The sequence below is a fragment of the Rattus norvegicus genome, chromosome X (genome assembly GCF_021556685.1).
Source record: "Rattus norvegicus strain SHRSP/BbbUtx chromosome X, alternate assembly SHRSP_T2T, whole genome shotgun sequence".
NCBI classification, from domain to species: domain Eukaryota; kingdom Metazoa; phylum Chordata; class Mammalia; order Rodentia; family Muridae; genus Rattus; species Rattus norvegicus.
In genome coordinates, this window is record NC_141554.1 from 79,373,917 (window position 1) to 79,395,796 (window position 21,880).

General features: G+C 42.1%; 1 pseudogene; it reads left to right on the plus strand.

Moving 5' to 3' along the window:
• Hmgb1-ps34 (high mobility group box 1, pseudogene 34) lies at positions 19,522–20,782 on the plus strand (annotated as a pseudogene).

The following is a 21,880-nucleotide window of genomic DNA, read 5'->3' on the forward strand; positions in this document are numbered from 1 at the left end:
CTAGGAGGAAGAATAACAAGACGTCTTCCCAAGTATTGTAGTTCCACAGCCATTGAATATTTTTTAAATCATAATGGGGGGTTATCTGCCTCCCCATTTTAAGAGCACAAGAAATATTATTTATGGATTCTTAAAATAAGTTTTCTCAGACCTTTAATAATAAAATACTACTTGGTTGAAAATTGTAATTACTTTTAAGGACTCAAGACTATACATTACCAGAAGCCATTGCTGTCTGTGTTATGTTATTTCTTAAGGTGGATTAACAGAGTCTATAAAGCAATGGAAGATAAGTTTGCTAAACAATTAGGAATCATGTATGGTGCAATCTAAGGGACATTTGGTTGAAGTCATTCATTTGAAATAATTTCAGTTAAAGGTTTAGTTAAAGGCGAAATTTAAAGAAATAGTAATAGTAAATAAATACATGTTTCAGAAAGTCTATTATCATACAGTGACATAGTAAAAATATTAAAAGATAGTAAAGAGCTAACCACCAAAGAAAATTGACATTAGTCCACTTGAGATATGTAACCAGGGGGAAGGTATATTGGTGGCAGATTACCAGATGGTGCTATCAGAGGTACATCTGCAGGTCCTAAGAGAATTATTAATGAATTTTAAGCAAAGTCCATTACAGAATTCCAGTTAACTAGCATTGAGCTTTAAAATAGCCATTTTGAAAGAATATTGCTGCATATACACAAAGCCTATTGCCCAAGTATAGATGTAATCACCAAAAATTCATGTCAAGCAATGGAATATAATCAGGGGATCCAATGAGTACTGGGCAAAATGTATATTATAAAAGCTACTGGCAAGTTCACTGCAGCTTTCTGGTGGTATTCTCTCATTAGCATGCTTATGTTGCCTAAAGTTTTGCTTTGTGTCATAGAATCATTTCTTGCAGTTATATTATCTGATAAAAATGAAATGAAATTTTATATTAGGTCTTCTTCCCATACTATTAAAGTTTAACACATACATGTATATGGGAAATTATACAATTCTATTGTAATCTCAAAATAAAAGAAATAATTTAAAAAGGGAAGCAGGTGCCTAGAGAGATGGGTCAGTGTTTGAGAGCACTGGCTGATCTTCCAGAGGACCTGGGTTCGATTCTTGGCTCCCATATAGTGCCTCACAACTATGTGTTATTTCCTTTCAAGGTTTGTCTAGCCTGACTAAAGAGATGCATATGGTTCTGTCATAAAATCGTTTCACCTCTGAATGCTGGCAGTGTTTCTGTTCTCAGAGGATGCCCTAACTGAGACATGCCTCAGACTGGACAGCGTGCTGAAACTGAACCTCATCTATGACTGCACTGGGGAAGTCTACTGGCCTTGAGAAATACCTTCTGGGTGAACATTGCAGCTCATGTTACACCCATGAAATGGGTCTGGTCTAAATTTGACTGTCACTAGTAATAGAAAAACAATCCTTATTTTCAGTTGTAACAAAATTTGGGGTTTATACACACTCTCAGATCATGGATGTCTGCCCCTTCATGCCATGTCAAGGTATAACTGCTACTTACAGTTAGATCTATCTAGTTGTAATTTATGAAAATGCTTTGATGTCTGTTATATCCAAGTCTCCATGACTCGGTCACATGATGTTCAGTTGTGAGAGAGATGTCTTTTGTGCCTTAATAGATTCTTCTATACTATTCCATGACCTCTAAATTTTAGTTGTAGGTGGTACCCTTGAGAAGTCTTCATTTGTGGGTTCCCAAGGCTCTGCTCGTCTATGGTTAGTTAGGCCAGGCTAGACTGTAGTGCCTGCTCTGTGATGCATCTCCTCTGGCCCCAGCAGGACACTGAAGTAGAAATTGATGGGGAAGGATATGCCAAGACTATGTTATCTATGTTATCTATGTTATGTTGTCTATGAATTTTGAAAAGGGTCATTATCAAAGTTAATAACTATAACCCTTTGTGTGAGATAATACAGGCATGCTCTCAAGAACCCTGCTTACTTTCAAACTAGGCCAGTTGAAACCATGTAGAAGTACACCTATGTGACTGCACATCAGAAAGCTTGGCTGCACATTTTACAAGTCAAATGTTTCAAGATAGTAGATAAGCTTAAAGGAATTGTACAGCCTTCCTTCAGTTTATTAGACAAGGCCCTCAGGGTCTTTAAAGCCACAAGGAGATGTTTAAAGCTAAGGTTGAATATTAGAAGATTAAAGAGAGACAGAGCAAGGTCAGTACATGCATGACAAATTGTCTATTCCTGGTCATCTCAGGAAGCCCTAGAGCTCTATCTAGTGGTCACTCTGCTTATTCACAAGAACCAGCTTATTTAAGGGCCAAAACAGTCTTTCCTGTTATTGGTGTTGTTAGCTAGGATTTTTAAACCCTGAGTTCTAAAAGTTACTAAGCTATACACGTCCCTTGGGACATGTCCATCAACAAAGTACAGAGCAATTGCATGCAAGAAAGTAGCTGTCTGTCATGTGAGGGAACAGCAACCTCCACACAAACTCTTCTTCAGAGCAAACCTGCATTAGGACAACTGCCCATGATTTGGGAGAGAACTAGAACATGACTCAGTGGCAGCCTTCATTAAACCCCGTCTCCTCCTGTCAATAAACTCCAGTTTGAATAGTCCCCCCTTCCTGTGGAGTACAGTTTCAATTTCCCATAGTCAACTTCCCAAAGTTTAGAACACTAACATTATTCCTGTGCATCTCTGTGTGACCACGATGTTTACTTGTCCAACATGACCTCAGCCTCTTCCCCATCTTTGATAAAACCATAGCCTGTGAGAGACATTTGTTCTCTCACCTTCTGTGATGAGAGGCCCCCTTAGGTTTACTTCAAAATTAACCTGTCCCCACCTCTGTGGATCTGCTTCCTGAGTGTCAGGGTCTTCTTGCAACCAGGAAGCTGCTGACTGTGGTAGGTTATCCTGTGCTCTTTCTGAGAAGTCATTGGCTCTCTCTCCCTGTTTTCTTTCAGTCCTTCTTTCTTTCAGCCTTGCTCTGTGTTTGCATGAAGATGACTGAACACTTTGTCGAAGTATGGAATCCTGGTCAGGACACCCCAAACCCTCTGCACAATGAAGTCCCTCTCCAAACACTCTAACCACTAGTCAACTCCTTGGGCTGGATCCCTCTTTCTCTTTTTCTCTCTCATCTCTCTCTTCTCCCTTTCCTCTCCCTCTTGTCTTGTGTCTGTCTTCCGTGTTTCTCCTCTGATTTCCTCTGTTCCTTCTCCTCCCCCTCACCTCTCTCCATCATTTCCTCCCTATATTCCCCACTGTGGTATGTCTGGCATTGTGACATCTTCTTGTTCTGTCCTTGGAAGCGGTCAATGCTTCAATCCCAAGGAGACTAGGAAGTCTGTCCCTTGGGTACTTGATTTATTGAGAGGCCATAACCTTATTACTGGGATGCCTACCATTTCCTTTTCTGACCTCTCCAGGAAATGTCCCACAGTTTACTGACATTCTGACAGAGACACAGAAGAGGAATCTTCAGAACATCCTGGACTCCCCTAATCATCATGGGTTTCCAAATTTCCCCCCAATGTTTTCAGCATGTTTTTTATGGTGCCCTTTGTTTAATGTCTCTAAATTGGGTCTTAGGAGGGAACTCAGATCTACAAATGACCCAGTTCCAAGATAAATTCAACATCTCTTTGTGGTCTGAATGACACATGAGACCTGGCAAATGTTCAGGGCCTTGATCATTTTAATATCAGAACCAGAAAGAGGTAGGAAGGCCCACTTTTGCATTTCTTCTGCCATACTTGTTGGCTTTTCTTGTGTCAATCCTGTTATTTTTACCTCTTTCTTAATATTCTCATGCCCACCAAGTTTCAAAGCACGGACAACACGCCTATCCTTGCCATTTGAAAGCCCCATGTTCATACCACCTTTTCCTAGATCTTTTAAAGGGAGATAGTCTCCTACTTTCCGTGTACTCATGTATCCGTCAACTGTCTACCATTTTCTCCCAGATCCCCCATCTGAGACAGACTTCATCTCCATTTTCCGTATTGGACCTCAAAGTTGACTTGTCCACCATTTTCCTCCAGCCAAATCATGAATTCTTTCTGCCTTCACTTGACCTGACCCTGACTATAACTTCTTCCAGCAACTTACCTGGAAGGTTGTCAGCAGAGATTCAGAGCAGCTCTTATTGTTTCTGGGAGGTTCTTTAGTGGTATTCAGGGTCATTTCTTCTCTTCTCTCCTTTCCTCTGTCTCTGCTTCCTTCCAAAAATCCCCCTCCTCCCACAGCCTGCTCCTCCAGATATATTATTCCTGTATTAGACTCATTTCCTTTTCCTAAGTCAGAGAGGACCCCCTTTCAGTTTTATGCCACAGAGGCTACTTACAGTTGGAGGTTCCAGCGTCGCTAGAATTCCTTCTGTCTCCCAACCTTCTTATGCTGCATCCAAAGATGATCTCATTGTCATCTGGTTTCCAGTCCAGACAAACAGCAAGGTTTTATAACCCTGAAACAGGCCCTCAGGACCTCCTGCCCTTGGGCTTCCCAGCCCTTCCTGACCATTCCTGACCTCTACCTCTCTGTGCTCATAACTAGGCCTTAGTCCATCTAGTCCAAACAGTTGGAGACTCAGTCTGACTTGTTGCCCATTTCTATAAACAAATTCAACTATATTTCAGGGCTGGCCCCTTATACCTTCAAGTTCTACAAGCTGCCATTCTGCTCATTCCCACACCACTTAAGGCTAGTTCCTTCAACCTCTACTTTGTCCTCTACCACTGTGCAGTATGATCTGCATTCTCCTCCACTTCCTCCTTTTGTTCCCAGTTTCTAACACTTCCCTTCTCCATTGTTCATTCCTTTGAGCCATGTAATCCATCCCACCCTAACCACTCTGCTTTCTATACAAATTCATCTTCCTTGTGGCCCAAATGCTTCACAATTACTACAAGAGAATGGATAGGCCCTCATGGATTGGTACTACTTTCAATTCCTGGACCTCTGGATAGGTTCAGTGATGTTAGTTTTCTCCAGGAAGCTGGCTATGATGACCATCTTAGAGTACTGCCATGATGATTTTGACTGGTTCCCCCAGTGGGAGGCAGAGGCAAGAGCCCTCCCTTTTCAGAGGACTTTCACTGTAGCAGGTAGAGCTCATTCCTCAATGGGGCACTACACCTAGCTAGAAATACCACAGTTAGCATCTACGCTCACTTTTAACATTTTCTCTGGCATCATTCATTCAAATCCTCACACTTGGAGTGAGTACTGTTTCCTCACATCAAAGGGTACCTTGTTATTAACTGGAAATGTCTCCCATGTCTCACTGAGGCAGCCTCATTTCCAGAAGGTTTCCCTGCTACCTGGTCAAGTGCCATGAGGTGCCCCTCTGACTGTTTTATTTAGCTTCTCTCCATTTCAAATTTATCTTCTCATACCACCAGAACACTTCAGATTCAGCAAAGCCAATCTTTGCGAACCCTACTGGTATCTTAACAACATAGTAGTTTCTTCCTCACCTGCAAAGCTTTTCCTTCCTTCAAGATCGACATTCATACTTTCCAGGCCAACCATTTTCCCCTCTGAAATATTCTTAGTACACATGCTCATCTCAGCCCTCTTATGGAAGAATGCATACAGGCTCTCTGGCAACATGTAACACCTGTCAAAGGGTCTCGGCACCAACTAATATTAGGCACCCGCATTTCCTGTCTCATCTACTTACTGTGCATCTTATGGCTTCCTCCCATAAGATGTACCAAATACTTCCTTGTAGAGTTGTAGTTGACACTTTCAAAGGTTGTTGGTTGGCTTTCCCCACTTCTAACCAATGTCTCTCCCTTGTGGCCTCAAGGCTAACTAAGAGAAATCATTTCTCTTGACTCTCATGCAATTTGACAATGGCTCTGAATTTGTTTATCAAATACCTCAGTGGATTGGTAGAGGCTAAACATTTCCAGAAGCTTCTATATTTCTTGTCATACACAGTCCTCTGGGAAAGGGGAGAGAGAGAGAGAGAGAGAGAGAGAGAGAGAGAGAGAGAGAGAGAGAGAGAGAGAGAGAGAGAGAGAGAGAATATCAATGAATATGAAATCTTCAAAACTATATATCCTGCTCTTTCCTCCAGGTACTTATGGACTGGATTTCTTTCTTGAGCCTAGAATTCTTTGAACTTCCTGAGGATCCTTATAACCCTCTCCTTCATTGCCCTTCTGTGTTAATTTATTAGCACCCACTTTTGCCCACAAATCCTTTCAATTGCAACCCATCAAGGACCGTCCTGCGTCATTGAATAAGTCTTTATTTTTGTTATTTCAGATCCTCTACAGACCTTTGCTAATTTCTGTGTTCCCACCTCTAACCCTGGCTCAACAGATCTACTCCTTGCTCTTCCTAACTTGAGATCTTGTTTTGATTCTCACTTCAAAAAACCCTCTAAAGACCACGAGAGAGGGCCCACACAAGATCATTCTAACAGAAAGATCCTCCTACATTCAATCTCCAAGATTTTTCCCATTGGCACTATTATTCCTTCTCCATAAGGATGCTCCTTCTGACCCTGGGAACCTGAACACACTAGTTATTAAATACTCTCCCATGTGCATAGGGCCTACCTTGGTGTGCCTTATTTGCATCCTAGAGAATATGGACACATGCATCTCTCCAGTTTAACCACCTACTACTGTCTCCACTCTATCTTCATTCCTCTTTCTCATATGGGTTCCGGGTCCTTACCTGATAGCTAAACCAGACTGCCTCCCTCACTACCAATCTCATGAAGAGCTTTAATGATTCCATCCACTCCTCCTGTTGGGTCTGACTTCACTTGTCTCACAAAACTGACTATGCTTTCCTGCTGTCCACTGCTGCCTGGCCTGCCTCAGCAGTGGGACTCTACCCTGCCTGACAGGACACCACTGGATGACTGGAAGGGAGGCAAAGGTTTCTTCTAGTCGGCCATTATAATTATTTCCAGAGATCACATACCTACCTATAACCTCCTTAGCGTCTCATCACTTGCTTTAATAAAAAGGCCTTTGCCTGGCCTACCAAAGCCCCTTATGCAACTTCTGGCAGCTTGGAATCTGATCTTTGCCACCTTAATTTAACCACTCTTGCCCCAACTCACTATATTAACATGTCTCTCCTTGCTTAATCTGAAGAACTCCTTCGACTAACTGAACCAGACACACTAGTCAGTCAGAAATTAATACCCAGATCCACTGACTGCCCGGGAACTGATTGGCTTTCTGATCCCTTGATTGTATCTTTCCTTTTCCATCCTCTAGTCCTCTGCTATTCCTTCCTCCCTCCAAATACTTCTCCCTCTGCTATTAAATGCATATTCATGATTTTTCTGAAATCCTGTTCCTAAAAAAAAAAAGATCTATTTTCAACTTAATCTTGGAGATGTCCCCTTCAGATTGTCATGCCACCCTATATAGACTGTCATAGCCCCAGTCATTGGACACTCTACCTTCCTTTGGCATACTCATTCTTAGGACCAAATTAAGACACATAGGAAGCTATTTCAGATATCCTGCTTTAACCTTTCTACCTAGCTGCCTGTCATACAGCACTGGAACGTTCTGGATTTGCACCTCCCAGGCATACACGTCTCTTCCTTTTATCAGATAAGAGTGTCCTCTTACCTTCCTCTAACCCACAATCCAACTCTTCCCTTATGACACATGAATCCCAATTCAGATCTTGCCTCCTGTCAGGACTCACTGCCCTATGAAGGTGATCTTCCTCCTACCAATCTTGGGGGTCTGATGAAAGTGGGGACAGGGACTTCTAAACAAATATTAGAAAGTCTCAATACTTGTTCACCAGGATGTGACGTTGCGCATCCACTCCTAGCAGCCCATGTGCAGATTTGTTCCCTGGCTGCTGTTGGTCTTGCAGGTTTCAGTTACCTGGAGGCCACCAATATGGGAATATGTGCACTTATGGATGATCAGGGCCACTGTATTATCTCAGTTGTCCACATACTTGTGGCCCTAATGCTGTCTTTGACTGCCCCTTTCATAGTGATCTCTCTGTAAATACTCTGTCCTCCTAGGGTCTGCTATCAAACTGGTTTATATCCTTACGTCTATACTCCTCAATTTGTGTTGTTCTCAAATTTGGTCAGAGATACTTGTTTTTGCAACAGAGGATCCTAAGGGACACAGTGCCATGGACAGACAACTGAGGATGAATTTCCAGTAATCTGCTGTGGATGAACCATCTCTATAAACCTTTCCTGATGCAGGTCTCTTAGAAGAATGGATGGAAAGAATGTAAGAACTGGGAAATAAGAGAGTCATGAAAAGCTGACCCCTGGGTGTGTCATGGCTACTGCACACAAATACAATAGCTCACACCATCCGTGCCTATCTGTACAACATTAAGTCAGTTAAAACTTCCATACTGGATTTCCTCTTTTTGGTGCAACAATTGATAGTTGTTGGCTGTTAACTCTCTTTTGGGTTATATGGCTGCTGGTAGGTTGCCCATCTGCCAGCAGCTGGCCCCACATCCATGCATACATGAAGCACACATTGGACTCAAGAAGTTCTTAGTAACAAAAGAGGAATGACGGTATTAGAGATGTGGGTAGTAGCCCTATGGGGAATTGGAGAGAGGTATTGATGGATGAATATGACCAAATACATTGGTTGAGGTTCAACTTAAATGTTTTAGTTTTGTCTTGTGGCTCAGAATGTGGTCTCCCTTAGTCAGTGCTCTATGTGAGCTCATGACGAATATGTTCATGCATGCTATGATACTTTTTTCTTTTCTTTTATGAGATATTTTTTATTTTACATTTTAAATGTTATCCCTTTTCCTGTTTGCCTCCCTCTCCCACTCCTCCTCTCCCCACTTCTATGAGGGTGCTCCCCCTTCCACCAAACCACTCCCACCTCATCATGCTAGCATTCCCCAATGCTGAGGCATTGAACCTTCACAGGACCAAGGGCCTCCCCTCTCATTGATGCCACACAGTCCTTCCTCTGCTACATATGCACCTGGAGCCATGGGTCCCTCCATATGTACTCTTTTTTTTTTTTATTAACTTGAGTATTTCTTATATACATTTCGAGTGTTATTCTCTTTCCCGGTATCTGGGCAAACATCCCCCTCCCCCCTCCCCTTCCTTATGGGTGTTCCCCTCCCAACCCTCCCACCATTGCCGCCCCCCCCCACAGTCTAGTTCACTAAGGGTTCAGTCTTAGCAGGACCCAGGGCTTCCCCTTCCACTGGTGCTCTTACTAGGATATTCATTGCTACCTATGAGGTAGAGTCCAGGGTCAGTCCATGTATAGTCTTTAGGTAGTGGCTTAGTCCCTGGAAGCTCTGGTTGCTTGGCATTGTTGTACATATGGGGTCTCGAGCCCCTTCAAGCTCTTTCACTTCTTTCTCTGATTCCTTCAATGGGGGTCCTATTCTCAGTTCAGTGGTTTGCTGTTGGCATTCGCCTCTGTATTTGCTGAATTCTGGCTGTGTCTCTCAGGAGCGATCTACATCCGGCTCCTGTCAGTCTGCACTTCTTTGCTTCATCTATCTTGTCTAATTGGGTGGCTGTATATGTATGGGCCACATGTGGGGCAGGCTCTGAATGGGTGTTCCTTCAGTCTCTGTTTTCATCTTTGCCTCTCCCTTCCCTGCCAAGGGTATTCTTTTTCCTCATTTAAAGAAGGAGTGAAGCATTCACATTTTGATCATCCGTCGTGAGTTTCATTTGTTCTAGGGATCTAGGGTAATTCAAGCATTTGGGCTAATAGCCACTTATCAATGAGTGCATACCATGTATGTCTTTCTGTGATTGGGTTAGCTCAGTCAGGATGATATTTTCCAGTTCCAACCATTTGCCTACGAATTTCATAAACTCGTTGTTTTTGATAGCTGAGTAATATTCCATTGTGTAGATGTACCACATTTTCTGTATCCATTCCTCTGTTGAAGGGCATCTGGGTTCTTTCCAGTTTCTGGCTATTATAAATAAGGCTGCGATGAACATAGTGGAGCACGTGTCTCTTTTATATGTTGAGGCATCTTTTGGGTATATGCCCAAGAGAGGTATAGCTGGATCCTCAGGCAGTTCAATGTCCAGTTTTCTGAGGAACCTCCAGACTGATTTCCAGAATGGTTGTACCAGTCTGCAATCCCACCAACAATGGAGGAATGTACCTCTTTCTCCACATCCTCGCCAGCATCTGCTGTCACCTGAGTTTTTGATCTTAGCCATTCTCACTGGTGTGAGGTGAAATCTCAGGGTTGTTTTGATTTGCATTTCCCTTATGACTAAAGATGTTGAACATTTCTTTAGGTGTTTCTCAGCCATTCGGCATTCCTCAGCTGTGAATTCTTTGTTTAGCTCTGAACCCCATTTGTTAATAGGGTTATTTGTCTCCCTGCAGTCTAACTTCTTGAGTTCTTTGTATATTTTGGATATAAGGCCTCTATCTGTTGTAGGATTGGTAAAGATCTTTTCCCAATCTGTTGGTTGCCGTTTTGTCCTAACCACAGTGTCCTTTGCCTTACAGAAGCTTTGCAGTTTTATGAGATCCCATTTGTCGATTCTTGATCTTAGAGCGTAAGCCATTGGTGTTTTGTTCAGGAAATTTTTTCCAGTGCCCATGTGTTCCAGATGCTTCCCTAGTTTTTCTTCTATTAGTTTGAGTGTGTCTGGTTTGATGTGGAGGTCCTTGATCCACTTGGACTTAAGCTTTGTACAGGGTGATAAGCATGGATCGATCTGCATTCTTCTACATGTTGACCTCCAGTTGAACCAGCACCATTTGCTGAAAATGCTATCTTTTTTCCATTGGATGGTTTTGGCTCCTTTGTCAAAAATCAAGTGCCCATAGGTGTGTGGGTTCATTTCTGGGTCTTCAATTCTGTTCCATTGGTCTATCTGTCTGTCTCTGTACCAATACCATGCAGTTTTCATCACTATTGCTCTGTAATATTGCTTGAGTTCAGGGATAGTGATTCCCCCTGAAGTCCTTTTATTGTTGAGGATAGCTTTAGCTATCCTGGGTTTTTTGTTATTCCAGATGAATTTGCAAATTGTTCTGTCTAACTCTTTGAAGAATTGGATTGGTATTTTGATGGGGATTGCATTGAATCTGTAGATCGCTTTTGGTAAAATGGCCATTTTTACTATATTAATCCTGCCAATCCATGAGCATGGGAGATCTTTCCATCCTCTGAGGTCTTTTTCAATTTCTTTCCTCAGTGTCTTGAAGTTCTTATTGTACAGATCTTTTACTTGCTTGGTTAAAGTCACACCGAGGTACTTTATATTATTTGGGTCTATTATGAAGGGTGTCGTTTCCCTAATTTCTTTCTCGGCTTGTTTCTCTTTTGTATAGAGGAAGGCAACTGATTTATTTGAGTTAATTTTATACCCAGCCACTTTGCTGAAGTTGTTTATCAGCTTTAGTAGTTCTCTGGTGGAACTTTTGGGATCACTTAAATATACTATCATATCATCTGCAAATAGTGATATTTTGACCTCTTCTTTTCCGATCTGTATCCCCTTGATCTCCTTTTGTTGTCTGATTGCTCTGGCTAGAACTTCAAGAACTATATTGAATAAGTAGGGAGAGAGTTGGCAGCCTTGTCTAGTCCCCGATTTTAGTGGGATTGCTTCAAGGTTCTCTCCATTTAGTTTAATGTTAGCAAGTGGTTTGCTGTATATGGCTTTTACTATGTTTAGGTATGGGCCTTGAATTCCTATTCTTTCCAGGACTTTTATCATGAAGGGGTGTTGAATTTTATCAAATGCTTTCTCAGCATCTAATGAAATGATCATGTGGTTTTGTTCTTTCAGTTTGTTTATATAATGGATCACGTTGATGGTTTTCCGTATATTAAACCATCCCTGCATGCCTGGGATGAAGCTTACTTGATCATGGTGGATGATTGTTTTGATGTGCTCTTGAATTCGGTTTGCCAGAATTTTATTGAGTATTTTTGCGTCGATATTCATAAGGGAAATTGGTCTGAAGTTCTCTTTCTTTGTTGTGTCTTTGTGTGGTTTAGGTATAAGCGTAATTGTGGCTTCGTAGAAGGTATTCGGTAGTGATCCATCTGTTTCAATTTTGTGGAATAGTTTGGATAATATTGGTACGAGGTCTTCTATGAAGGTTTGATAGAATTCTGCACTAAACCCGTCTGGACCTGGGCTCTTTTTGGTTGGGAGACCTTTAATGACTGCTTCTATTTCCTTAGGAGTTATGGGGTTGTTTAACTGGTTTATCTGTTCCTGATTTAACTTCGGTACCTGGTATCTGTCTAGGAAATTGTCCATTTCCTGAAGATTTTCAAGTTTTGTTGAATATAGGTTTTTATAGTAAGATCTGATGATTTTTTGAATTTCCTCTGAATCTGTAGTTATGTCTCCCTTTTCATTTCTGATTTTGTTAATTTGGACACATTCTCTGTGTCCTCTCGTTAGCCTGGCTAAGGGTTTATCTATCTTGTTGATTTTCTCAAAGAACCAACTTTTGGTTCTGTTGATTCTTTCTATGGTCCTTTTTGTTTCTACTTGGTTGATTTCAGCTCTGAGTTTGATTATTTCCTGCCTTCTACTCCTGCTGGGTGTATTTGCTTCTTTTTGTTCTAGAGCTTTTAGGTGTGCTGTCAAGCTGCTGACATATGCTCTTTCCTGTTTCTTTCTGCAGGCACTCAGCGCTATGAGTTTTCCTCTTAGCACAGCTTTCATTGTGTCCCATAAGTTTGGGTATGTTGTACCTTCATTTTCATTAAATTCTAAAAAGTCTTTAATTTCTTTCTTCATTTCTTCCTTGACCAGGTTATCATTGAGTAGAGCATTGTTCAATTTCCACGTATATGTGGGCATTCTTCCCTTATTGTTATTGAAGACCAGTTTTAGGCCGTGGTTGTCTGATAGCATGCATGGGATTATTTCTATCTTTCTGTACCTGTTGAGGCCTGTTTTTTGACCAATTATATGGTCAATTTTGGAGAAAGTACCATGAGGAGCTGAGAAGAAGGTATATCCTTTTGCTTTAGGATAGAATGTTCTATAAATATCCGTTAAGTCCATTTGGCTCATGACTTCTCTTAGTCTGTCTACATCTCTGTTTAATTTCTGTTTCCATGATCTGTCCATTGATGAGATTGGGGTGTTGAAATCTCCCACTATTATTGTGTGAGGTGCAATGTGTGTTTTGACCTTTAGTAAGGTTTCTTTTACGTATGTACGTGCCGTTTTATTTGGGGCACAGATATTTAGGATTGAGAGTTCATCTTGGTGGATTTTTCCTTTGATGAATACGAAGTGTCCTTCCTTATATTTTTGATGAATTTTAGTTGAAAATGATTTTATTTGATATTAGAATGGCTACTCCAGCTTGCTTCTTCTGACCATTTGCTTGGAAAGTTGTTTTCCAGCCTTTCACTCTGAGGTAGTGTCTGTCTTTGTCTCTGAGGCGTGTTTCCTGTAGGCAGCAGAATGCAGGGTCCTCGTTTCGTATCCGGTTTGTTAATCTATTTCTTTTTATTGGGGAGTTGAGGCCATTGATGTTGAGAGATATTAAGGAAGAGTGATTATTGCTTCCCGTTATATTCATATGTGGATGTGAGGTTATGTTTGTGTGCTTTCATTCTCTTTGTTTTGTTGCCAAGACGATTAGTTTCTTGCTTCTTCTAGGGTATAGCTTGCCTCATTATTTTGGGCTTTACCATTTATTATCCTTTGTAGTGCTGGATTTGTAGAAAGATATTGTGTAAATTTGGTTTGTCATGGAATATCTTGGTTTCTCCATCTATGTTAATTGAGAGTTTTGCAGGATACAGTAACCTGGGCTGGCATTTGTGTTCTCTTAGGGTCTGTATGACATCAGTCCAGGATCTTCTGGCCTTCATAGTTTCTGGCGAGAAGTCTGGTGTGATTCTGATAGGTCTGCCTTTATATGGTACTTGACCTTTTTCCCTTACTGCTTTTAATATTCTTTCTTTATTTTGTGCGTTTGGTGTTTTGACAATTATGTGACGGGAGGTGTTTCTTTTCTGGTCCAATCTATTTGGAGTTCTGTAGGCTTCTTGTATGCCTATGGGTATCTCTTTTTTTAGGTTAGGGAAGTTTTCTTCTATGATTTTGTTGAAGATATTTACTGGTCCTTTGAGCTGAGAGTCTTCACTCTCTTCTATACCTATTATCCTTAGGTTTGATCTTCTCATTGAGTCCTGGATTTCTTGCATGTTTTGGACCAGTAGCTTTTTCCGCTTTACATTATCTTTGACAGTTGAGTCAATGATTTCTATGGAATCTTCTGCTCCTGAGATTCTCTCTTCCATCTCTTGTATTCTGTTGGTGAAGCTTGTATCTACAGCTCCTTGTCTCTTCTTTTGTTTTTCTATATCCAGGGTTGTTTCCATGTGTTCTTTCTTGATTGCTTCTATTTCCATTTTTAATTCCTTCAACTGTTTGATTGTGTTTTCCTGGAATTCTTTCAGGGATTTTTGTGTCTCCTCTCTATGGGCTTCTACTTGTTTATTTATGTTTTCCTGGAATTCTTTCAGGGATTTTTGCGATTCCTTTCTGTAGGCTTCTATTTGTTTATTAATGTTTTCCTGTGTTTCTCTAAGGGAGTTCTTCACGTCTTTCTTGAAGTCCTCCCGCATCATGATCAAATATGATTTTGAAACTAGATCTTGCTTTTCTGGTGTGTTTGGATATTCCGCGTTTGCTTTGGTGGGAGAATTGAGCTCCGATGATGCCATGTAGTCTTGGTTTCTGTTGCTTGGGTTCCTGCGCTTGCCTCTTGCCATCAGATTATCTCTAGTGTTACTTTGTTCTGCTATTTCTGACAGTGGCTAGACTGTCTTATAAGCCTGTGTGTTAGGAGTGCTGTAGACCTGTTTTCCTCTCTTTCAGTCAGTTATGGGAACAGAGTGTTCTGCTTTCGGGCGTGTAGTTTTTCCTCTCTACAGGACTTCAGCTGTTCCTGTGGGCCTGTGTCTTGAGTTCACCAGGCAGCTTTCTTGCAGCAGAAAAGTTGGTCTTACCTGTGGTCCTGAGGCTCAAGTTCGCTCACGGGGTGCTGCCCTCGGGCTCTCTGTGGCGGCAGCAACCAGGAAGATCTGCGCCGCTCTTTCCTGGAGCTTCAGTGCATCAGGGTTCCAGATGGCCTTTGGTGTTTTCCTCTGGCTTCCGAGATGTATGTGTAGAGAGCAGTCTCTTCTGGTTTCCCAGGCTTGTCTGCCTCTCTGAAGGTTTAGCTCTCCCTCCCACGGGATTTCGGTGCAGAGAACTGTTTATCCGGTCTGTTTCCTTCAGGTTCCGGTGGTGTTTCAGGCAGGGGTCCTGCCGCTCCTGGGCCCTCCCCCACGGGAGCCCAGAGGCCTTATACAGTTTCCCCTTGGGCCAGGGATGTGGGCAGGGGTGGGCAGTGTTGGTGGTCTCTTCCGCTCTGCAGCCTCAGGAGTGCCTACCTGACCAGGCGGTGAGGTCCCTCTCGGTGTCTGGGAGCAGCGAGCTGCTGCGGGCCGGGATCCGCGGGTGTGGGACTCCAGGTAAACACAGGAAGTGCCCGGTCCTAGAGGAATTCTGCCTCCGTGTGTCCCGAGCTCACCAGGCAGCTTTCTTGCAGCAGAAAAGTTGGTCTTACCTGTGGTCCCGAGGCTCAAGTTCGCTCGCGGGGTGCTGCCCTCGGGCTCTCTGTGGCGGCAGCAACCAGGAAGATCTGTGCCGCCCTTTCCGGGAGCTTCCCTGCACCAGGGTTCCAGATGGCCTTTGGTGTTTTCCTCTGGCGTCCGAGATGTATGTGCAGAGAGCAGTCTCTTCTGGTTTCCCAGGCGTGTCTGCCTCTCCATATGTACTCTTTGGTTGATTTAGTCTCCAGGGGGTTCTGGTTGGTTGATATTTTTGTTCTTCCTATGGGTTTGCAAACTCCTTCAGTTCCTCAAGTCCTTCCCCTATCTCTTCCCTGAGGGTCCCTACATTTATTCAGATGGTTGGCTGCAATCATCTGAGCATCAGCATCTGCATTTGTCAGGGTCTGAGAGAGCCTCTCTGGAGACAGCTATACCAGTCTCCTGTGATCATGTGCTTTTTAGCATCAACAATATTGTCTGTATTTGAAGTCTGCATATGGGATGGATCCCCAGTTGAGGCAGTCGCTGGATAGCCTTTCCCTCAGTTTCTGCCCCACTCTCTGTCCCTGTATTTCCTTTAGACAGGAGCAATTCTGGGTTAAAATTTTAGAGATCGGGAGGTGGCCTTATCCCACAATTGGGAGCCATGTTGAAACTCTGTAAATGGACTCTATTGTTTCTCTTTCCCATTTGTTGTGTATTATAGCTAATGTCATCCCCATTGGGTCCTGGGAGCCTCTTGCTTCTTGGCATCTGGGACTTTCTGGTGGCTACCCCTACATCCCCTCCCCCACTTCTACGCACCTACTTTCAAATTCCTCATCTTTTATATTTCGCTCTTATCTTCTGTATCTGAACCGTCCCTGCTTTGCCTCCTGTGTCTGTCTCCCTCCCAAATCCCTTTCTCTCTCTATTTCTATAGAATTTTTTCTTCCCCCTTCTGAGTAGGACTGTAGCATCCACATTTTGTTGTCATCTTTTCTCTTCTTGGGATTCATGTGTTATGTGGGTTGTATTGTGGTTATTCCAAGCTTCTTTTGGGCTAATATATACTTATCAGTGATTGCATACCATTTGTGTTCATTTGTTACTGGGTTACCTGACTGAGGATGATATTTTCTAGTTCATCCATTTGCCTGCAAATTTTACAAAGCCATTGTTTTTTATAGCTGAGTAGTACTCTATTGTAGAGGGCCGCAATAACATTTGCCACCACAAGATGGCGCTGGCTTCCACTGCGCCCCACGTGGAAAGCCGAGGTAGCTTTGCCATTACAAGATGGTGCTGGCCTCCGCCGCGCCAGCCGACTTCCTTTCAGGAAGTTAACTGTGTGCACATGTGCAAGAGTGACTTCGTGCTAGGTCTTTGCCCACTCCGGGGCGTGCCTAATGAGATCATGGGTAAGCAACCAATCAGGTGTGGATGCGCCGCGCTAGGGTGTATATAAGCCGCGCATGCTGGCGTCCCGGTGCCCTCTCTATTATTAATAAAGAATAAGCATTTTGGCTACAGAAGGATTCGTGTGTTCCCGCGTATTCTTGCTGGCGAGAGACAGCGCGGGACATCTGGTGCTGAAACCCGGAAGAAACGCCACAGCACCGCCAGGCGCCAAGAGGGGGTCTTCCATCTGCGGAAGAAATCCAGAACTGTAGTGTTTAAAGGTAAGGTCCTGAGAGACATGCGTCTTGATTTGTTCCACTTCACTCCCCTGCTAGATGCGGCGGAAGTTTTTATTATCGTTTGGCAGCCCTCATGCTTTCTCTATTGGCCTTTGAGTTTCTAGCTACTGCCAGACAGCGTCAGAGGTCACATGGGAGCCGCCCAGCTGTAATAGCAAAGCGGAGAGGGCTGGGGGAAGGGCAAGGCAGCATGTCAGAAACAGGGTGGGATAAAAAATTAAAGAGCTCAAGGAAAAAAGATAATAAGCAGACAGTCCCCTCTGCGGAGGCGAGAGGTTGGGGAAAAAACGCCCCGGGAGAGAAAAAGGGAGGAGATAAAAGGAACACAGTATTTTGGGAGAAGAATTTGTCTTTGTGCTTGTAAAAGGTGTGATTAGGCTCTGGAAGCTTCACAGAGTCATACTGATCAGACTTGATAGAGGTAGACCGCCTGAAAATTTATTCAGGAGAATCAAACAAAAGGACATCTCAATGCCCATGCACAGCTTGATGGAGTTAATGTAATTGGGTTGTGAGTAAAAATATTCAGGACTGTGTTTCACTTCCATACCATTTGTGAATGTCAGTCGTGCTGCTCAGATATCCCATAATATATCTCAGTATCTTACAGGAATTGGGTTTCAACACGTTGATGGACTAGTCCAGGAATTGAGACAATCCATTGTCCATATCAACTCCACTCGAGTGGATAGTCACCGTGAAAGTGGTGGGAAAGAGAAAATCCTACCTCTCTGCTGACACCATCTAGTTTTTCCCTCTATATGTATTGTCTGCCCTTGGTGCACCAAGCTGTCCTTATATGTCAGTTTATATCTGTGGTTTTTGTTTCTTGTTGCTTAAATGTTTTATGTTTCATGTTCAAAAGAGAAAATGGTAAAAACTTTATCTGCCGGTCGTGCACACCTTGACTTGGTTTTAACTCGTTTCAAAAAAGGAACAAATGAATAAAAAGCAGTTTCAATCAGGCCTTTAGAGCCCTGTACCTACAGCCAGGAGTCTAGGTCAGCTGGAGAAGCTGCCCAGGGGCTAAGCGTCTGCACGAGCTGATCTTAAAGGCACCAGCAGCTCCTCAGCTTCTTTGGTACAAGAGCTGATAGCTGTTTCTCTTAGAAAAATCCCTGACTTATTATTTGACTCAACAGGTGACAAGGTGCTTCTCTTAAAATCATAGCTAAAAAGGTAAAAATGGTGCTTGGTCTAAATATTAAAGATATGTGTAGCCACTTCAATTTTGTTTCTCATTGGTTTTAAATGTATAAATATGCTCTACATGCCTTGGTTATGGACTATTGGCTTTTAAGTTATTGGATATGGTTATAAGGGTATAATATTGGTAACAGAAAGTTGACATAAAGCTGGTAATCTGGATGGAGTCATTCTAGATAGCGTGTGACATGGGCCAACCTAGGGAGACAGGTCTAAATTGAGGTAATGTTTTTATGGAATTCTTATTCTAGGAACCAGGCTTCTAAAAGAATTTAGGACATTGTCTCTTTGTTGAGGTATTGGAGACCGCACCATTGTGCGTCCAAATGTAAGAATTGACAGTCAAACTTTGTAACATAATAGATAGACCTGGGGTGCCTTGGAGACTAGATTGTTTGTTGGAGGTTGAGTTTTGCTTTCCAAAGTTGTGGCTTGCCCTGAAGTTATCTGTATTTTAATGCTAATTTCCACTGCCCAGAGAACAGCTGCCTAGTCACGTACTCAGAACTCAGGTGACCTTGTGGTGGTGCTCTGGTGTTACAAGGAGAACTTAAAGATTGTGATTTAGGATTGCTAGTGTTACATTGACTAACTCAAACTTATTTTCAATTAAGGAAAAATCAAACAGGTAGAGATTGTTACAAGATTTACGAAGGATTGATGAGGTTTTGGAACTTGTGAGAACATTACAGCCAGTTTACTTACTCCAACTGCCATTTCAGGATAGATTTAGAGGATTGCTAACAGCCTCATATTAGGTAATTTTGTTGCTTCTTCAGTATAAGAAGTTAGAACTTAAATCTTTCAATGTATATGGAAATTTTTACTACGAACCTTTGCTCTCAAAATGAGCTTTGATATTTGGGGAGTAGCTGTTACACTACTCCAGATAAGAATATTTGAAGCTAATTTTAAGCTTCTAAGGATATGTTAATTGGCCAAGTACCTCACCATACTAGAGGACTTAGGTCTTTGTTATGCACATTGGAGATAAAGCTTCAGCTGTGTTAGTACAGAGTTGTGGACTAAAGTCATGGAAGTATTTTTGAAAAGAAACCTGGAGCCATTGCAGTACATTGAGCTCCATAGAGACAGCGCCGGGGCAAGCGAGAGCCGGACGGGCACTGGGCGACTCTGTGCCTCGCGGAGGAAAATCAACTAAACATGGGCAAAGGAGATCCTAAGAAGCCGAGAGGCAAAATGTCCTCATATGCATTCTTTGTGCAAACCTGCCGGGAGGAGCACAAGAGGAAGCACCCGGATGCTTCTGTCAACTTCTCAGAGTTCTCCAAGAAGTGCTCAGAGAGGTGGAAGACCATGTCTGCTAAAGAAAAGGGGAAATTTGAAGATATGGCAAAGGCTGACAAGGCTCGTTATGAAAGAGAAATGAAAACCTACATCCCCCCCAAAGGGGAGACCAAAAAGAAGTTCAAGGACCCCAATGCCCCCAAGAGGCCTCCTTCGGCCTTCTTCTTGTTCTGTTCTGAGTACCGCCCAAAAATCAAAGGCGAGCATCCTGGCTTATCCATTGGTGATGTTGCGAAGAAACTAGGAGAGATGTGGAACAACACTGCTGCGGATGACAAGCAGCCCTATGAAAAGAAGGCCGCCAAGCTGAAGGAGAAGTATGAGAAGGATATTGCTGCCTACAGAGCTAAAGGAAAACCTGATGCAGCGAAAAAGGGGGTGGTCAAGGCTGAGAAGAGCAAGAAAAAGAAGGAAGAGGAAGACGACGAGGAGGATGAAGAGGATGAGGAAGAGGAGGAAGAAGAGGAAGACGAAGATGAAGAAGAAGATGATGATGATGAATAAGTTGGTTCTAGCGCAGTTTTTTTTCTTGTCTATAAAGCATTTAACCCCCCTGTACACAACTCACTCCTTTTAAAGAAAAAAATTGAAATGTAAGGCTGTGTAAGATTTGTTTTTAAACTGTACAGTGTCTTTTTTTGTATAGTTAACACACTACCGAATGTGTCTTTAGCTAGCCCTGTCCTGGTGGTATTTTCAATAGCCACTAACCTTGCCTGGTACAGTCTGGGGGTTGTAAATTGGCATGGAAATTAAAGCAGGTTCTTGTTGGTGCACAGCACAAATTAGTTATATATGGGGACAGTAGTTTGGTTTTTGGTTTCTTTTTTTGTTTTTTTCCTTTGGTTTTTTTTTTCCATCTTCAGTTGTCTCTGATGCAGCTTATACGAAGGTAATTGTTGTTCTGTTAACTGAATACCACTCTGTAATTGCAAAAAAATGGCGGCTGTTTTGTTGACATTCTGAATGCTTCTAAGTAAATATAATTTTTTTATTAAAAAAAAAGAAAAGAAACCTGATAAAACATATCTTATTCCAAACAACAGTTAATTGGTTATTACAAAATACTGATATTTGGCCTATTACATATACAAATTTTTCAGACGAAATTGATAATTTTACTCTTTACATGCTTTTGTACTTCCTGCATATTTGTGCGTACAACCCATAGGAAATGCGCTTACTGTATTTATAGGTGGTTCATCTAATGAAAAGGCTACAGGTATGATTGGATCACTTGTTTATTCTCTTGAGTTTCTATTGCTTCAACACAGATTATTAAATTCCGTAGTTTAGCCACTGTTTTTAAATCAAACTTTCTATTCACATACTGATAGCCAATGTGTGGCTTGTGGTTTACAATTGATTTCAATTACTTAATGCTTTATTAGAGACAGGTTTTCTACTTAAAATCAGTGAGTGATTTCAGTGTAAATTGTCTGACAACTCACTGTCCTTTCGATGCTCTGGCTCAGACAACTAAACAAAACCATAGACCCAGCTCTTTAAAAATGGTAATGGAGTTGTTAACACACCCTCACGAAAAGAGGAAGACTCCATTTGCTTACTTTCAACTCCCAGCCTCACCCTGCCAGCTCAGGGATTTCTAGTAAGACTGAATCTGGACAATATTTACAAGATTTGACATTTCTAATTAATGCTTATGTTTAGGTAAATAAAGTTTGTGAGGTGCTAGAGAAATGGCTTAGTGGTTAAGAGCACTAAATACTGTTCCTTTATAGGACATTTAAGAACTCAAACTGGATTGCCTGGGCTCCTTAACAAGGGAGGACAAGATACCAGACAGATTATAGGTCTTACATAAGAACAATTAGTGAAAAAATCTAATTCTTTATATATCCAATACAATTATGCTAGAGACAATAATTTGGTATACAAGTCAATTTATAAATACAAATGCTCAGTGTCCTCAATTTAATCCTCGAGGACTTACCTTAATAAATAATATCTTTACTATATCTTAATAAATAAAAAGGGGGGAGTTATCCCTGTATGCTAAATAATGCTCCTTTTATTTCAATTTTAAAATTTTGGATGCCAAAGTTTATGGCACCCTACAACTAGGCATACTTCTGCCTAGGTGAAATAGA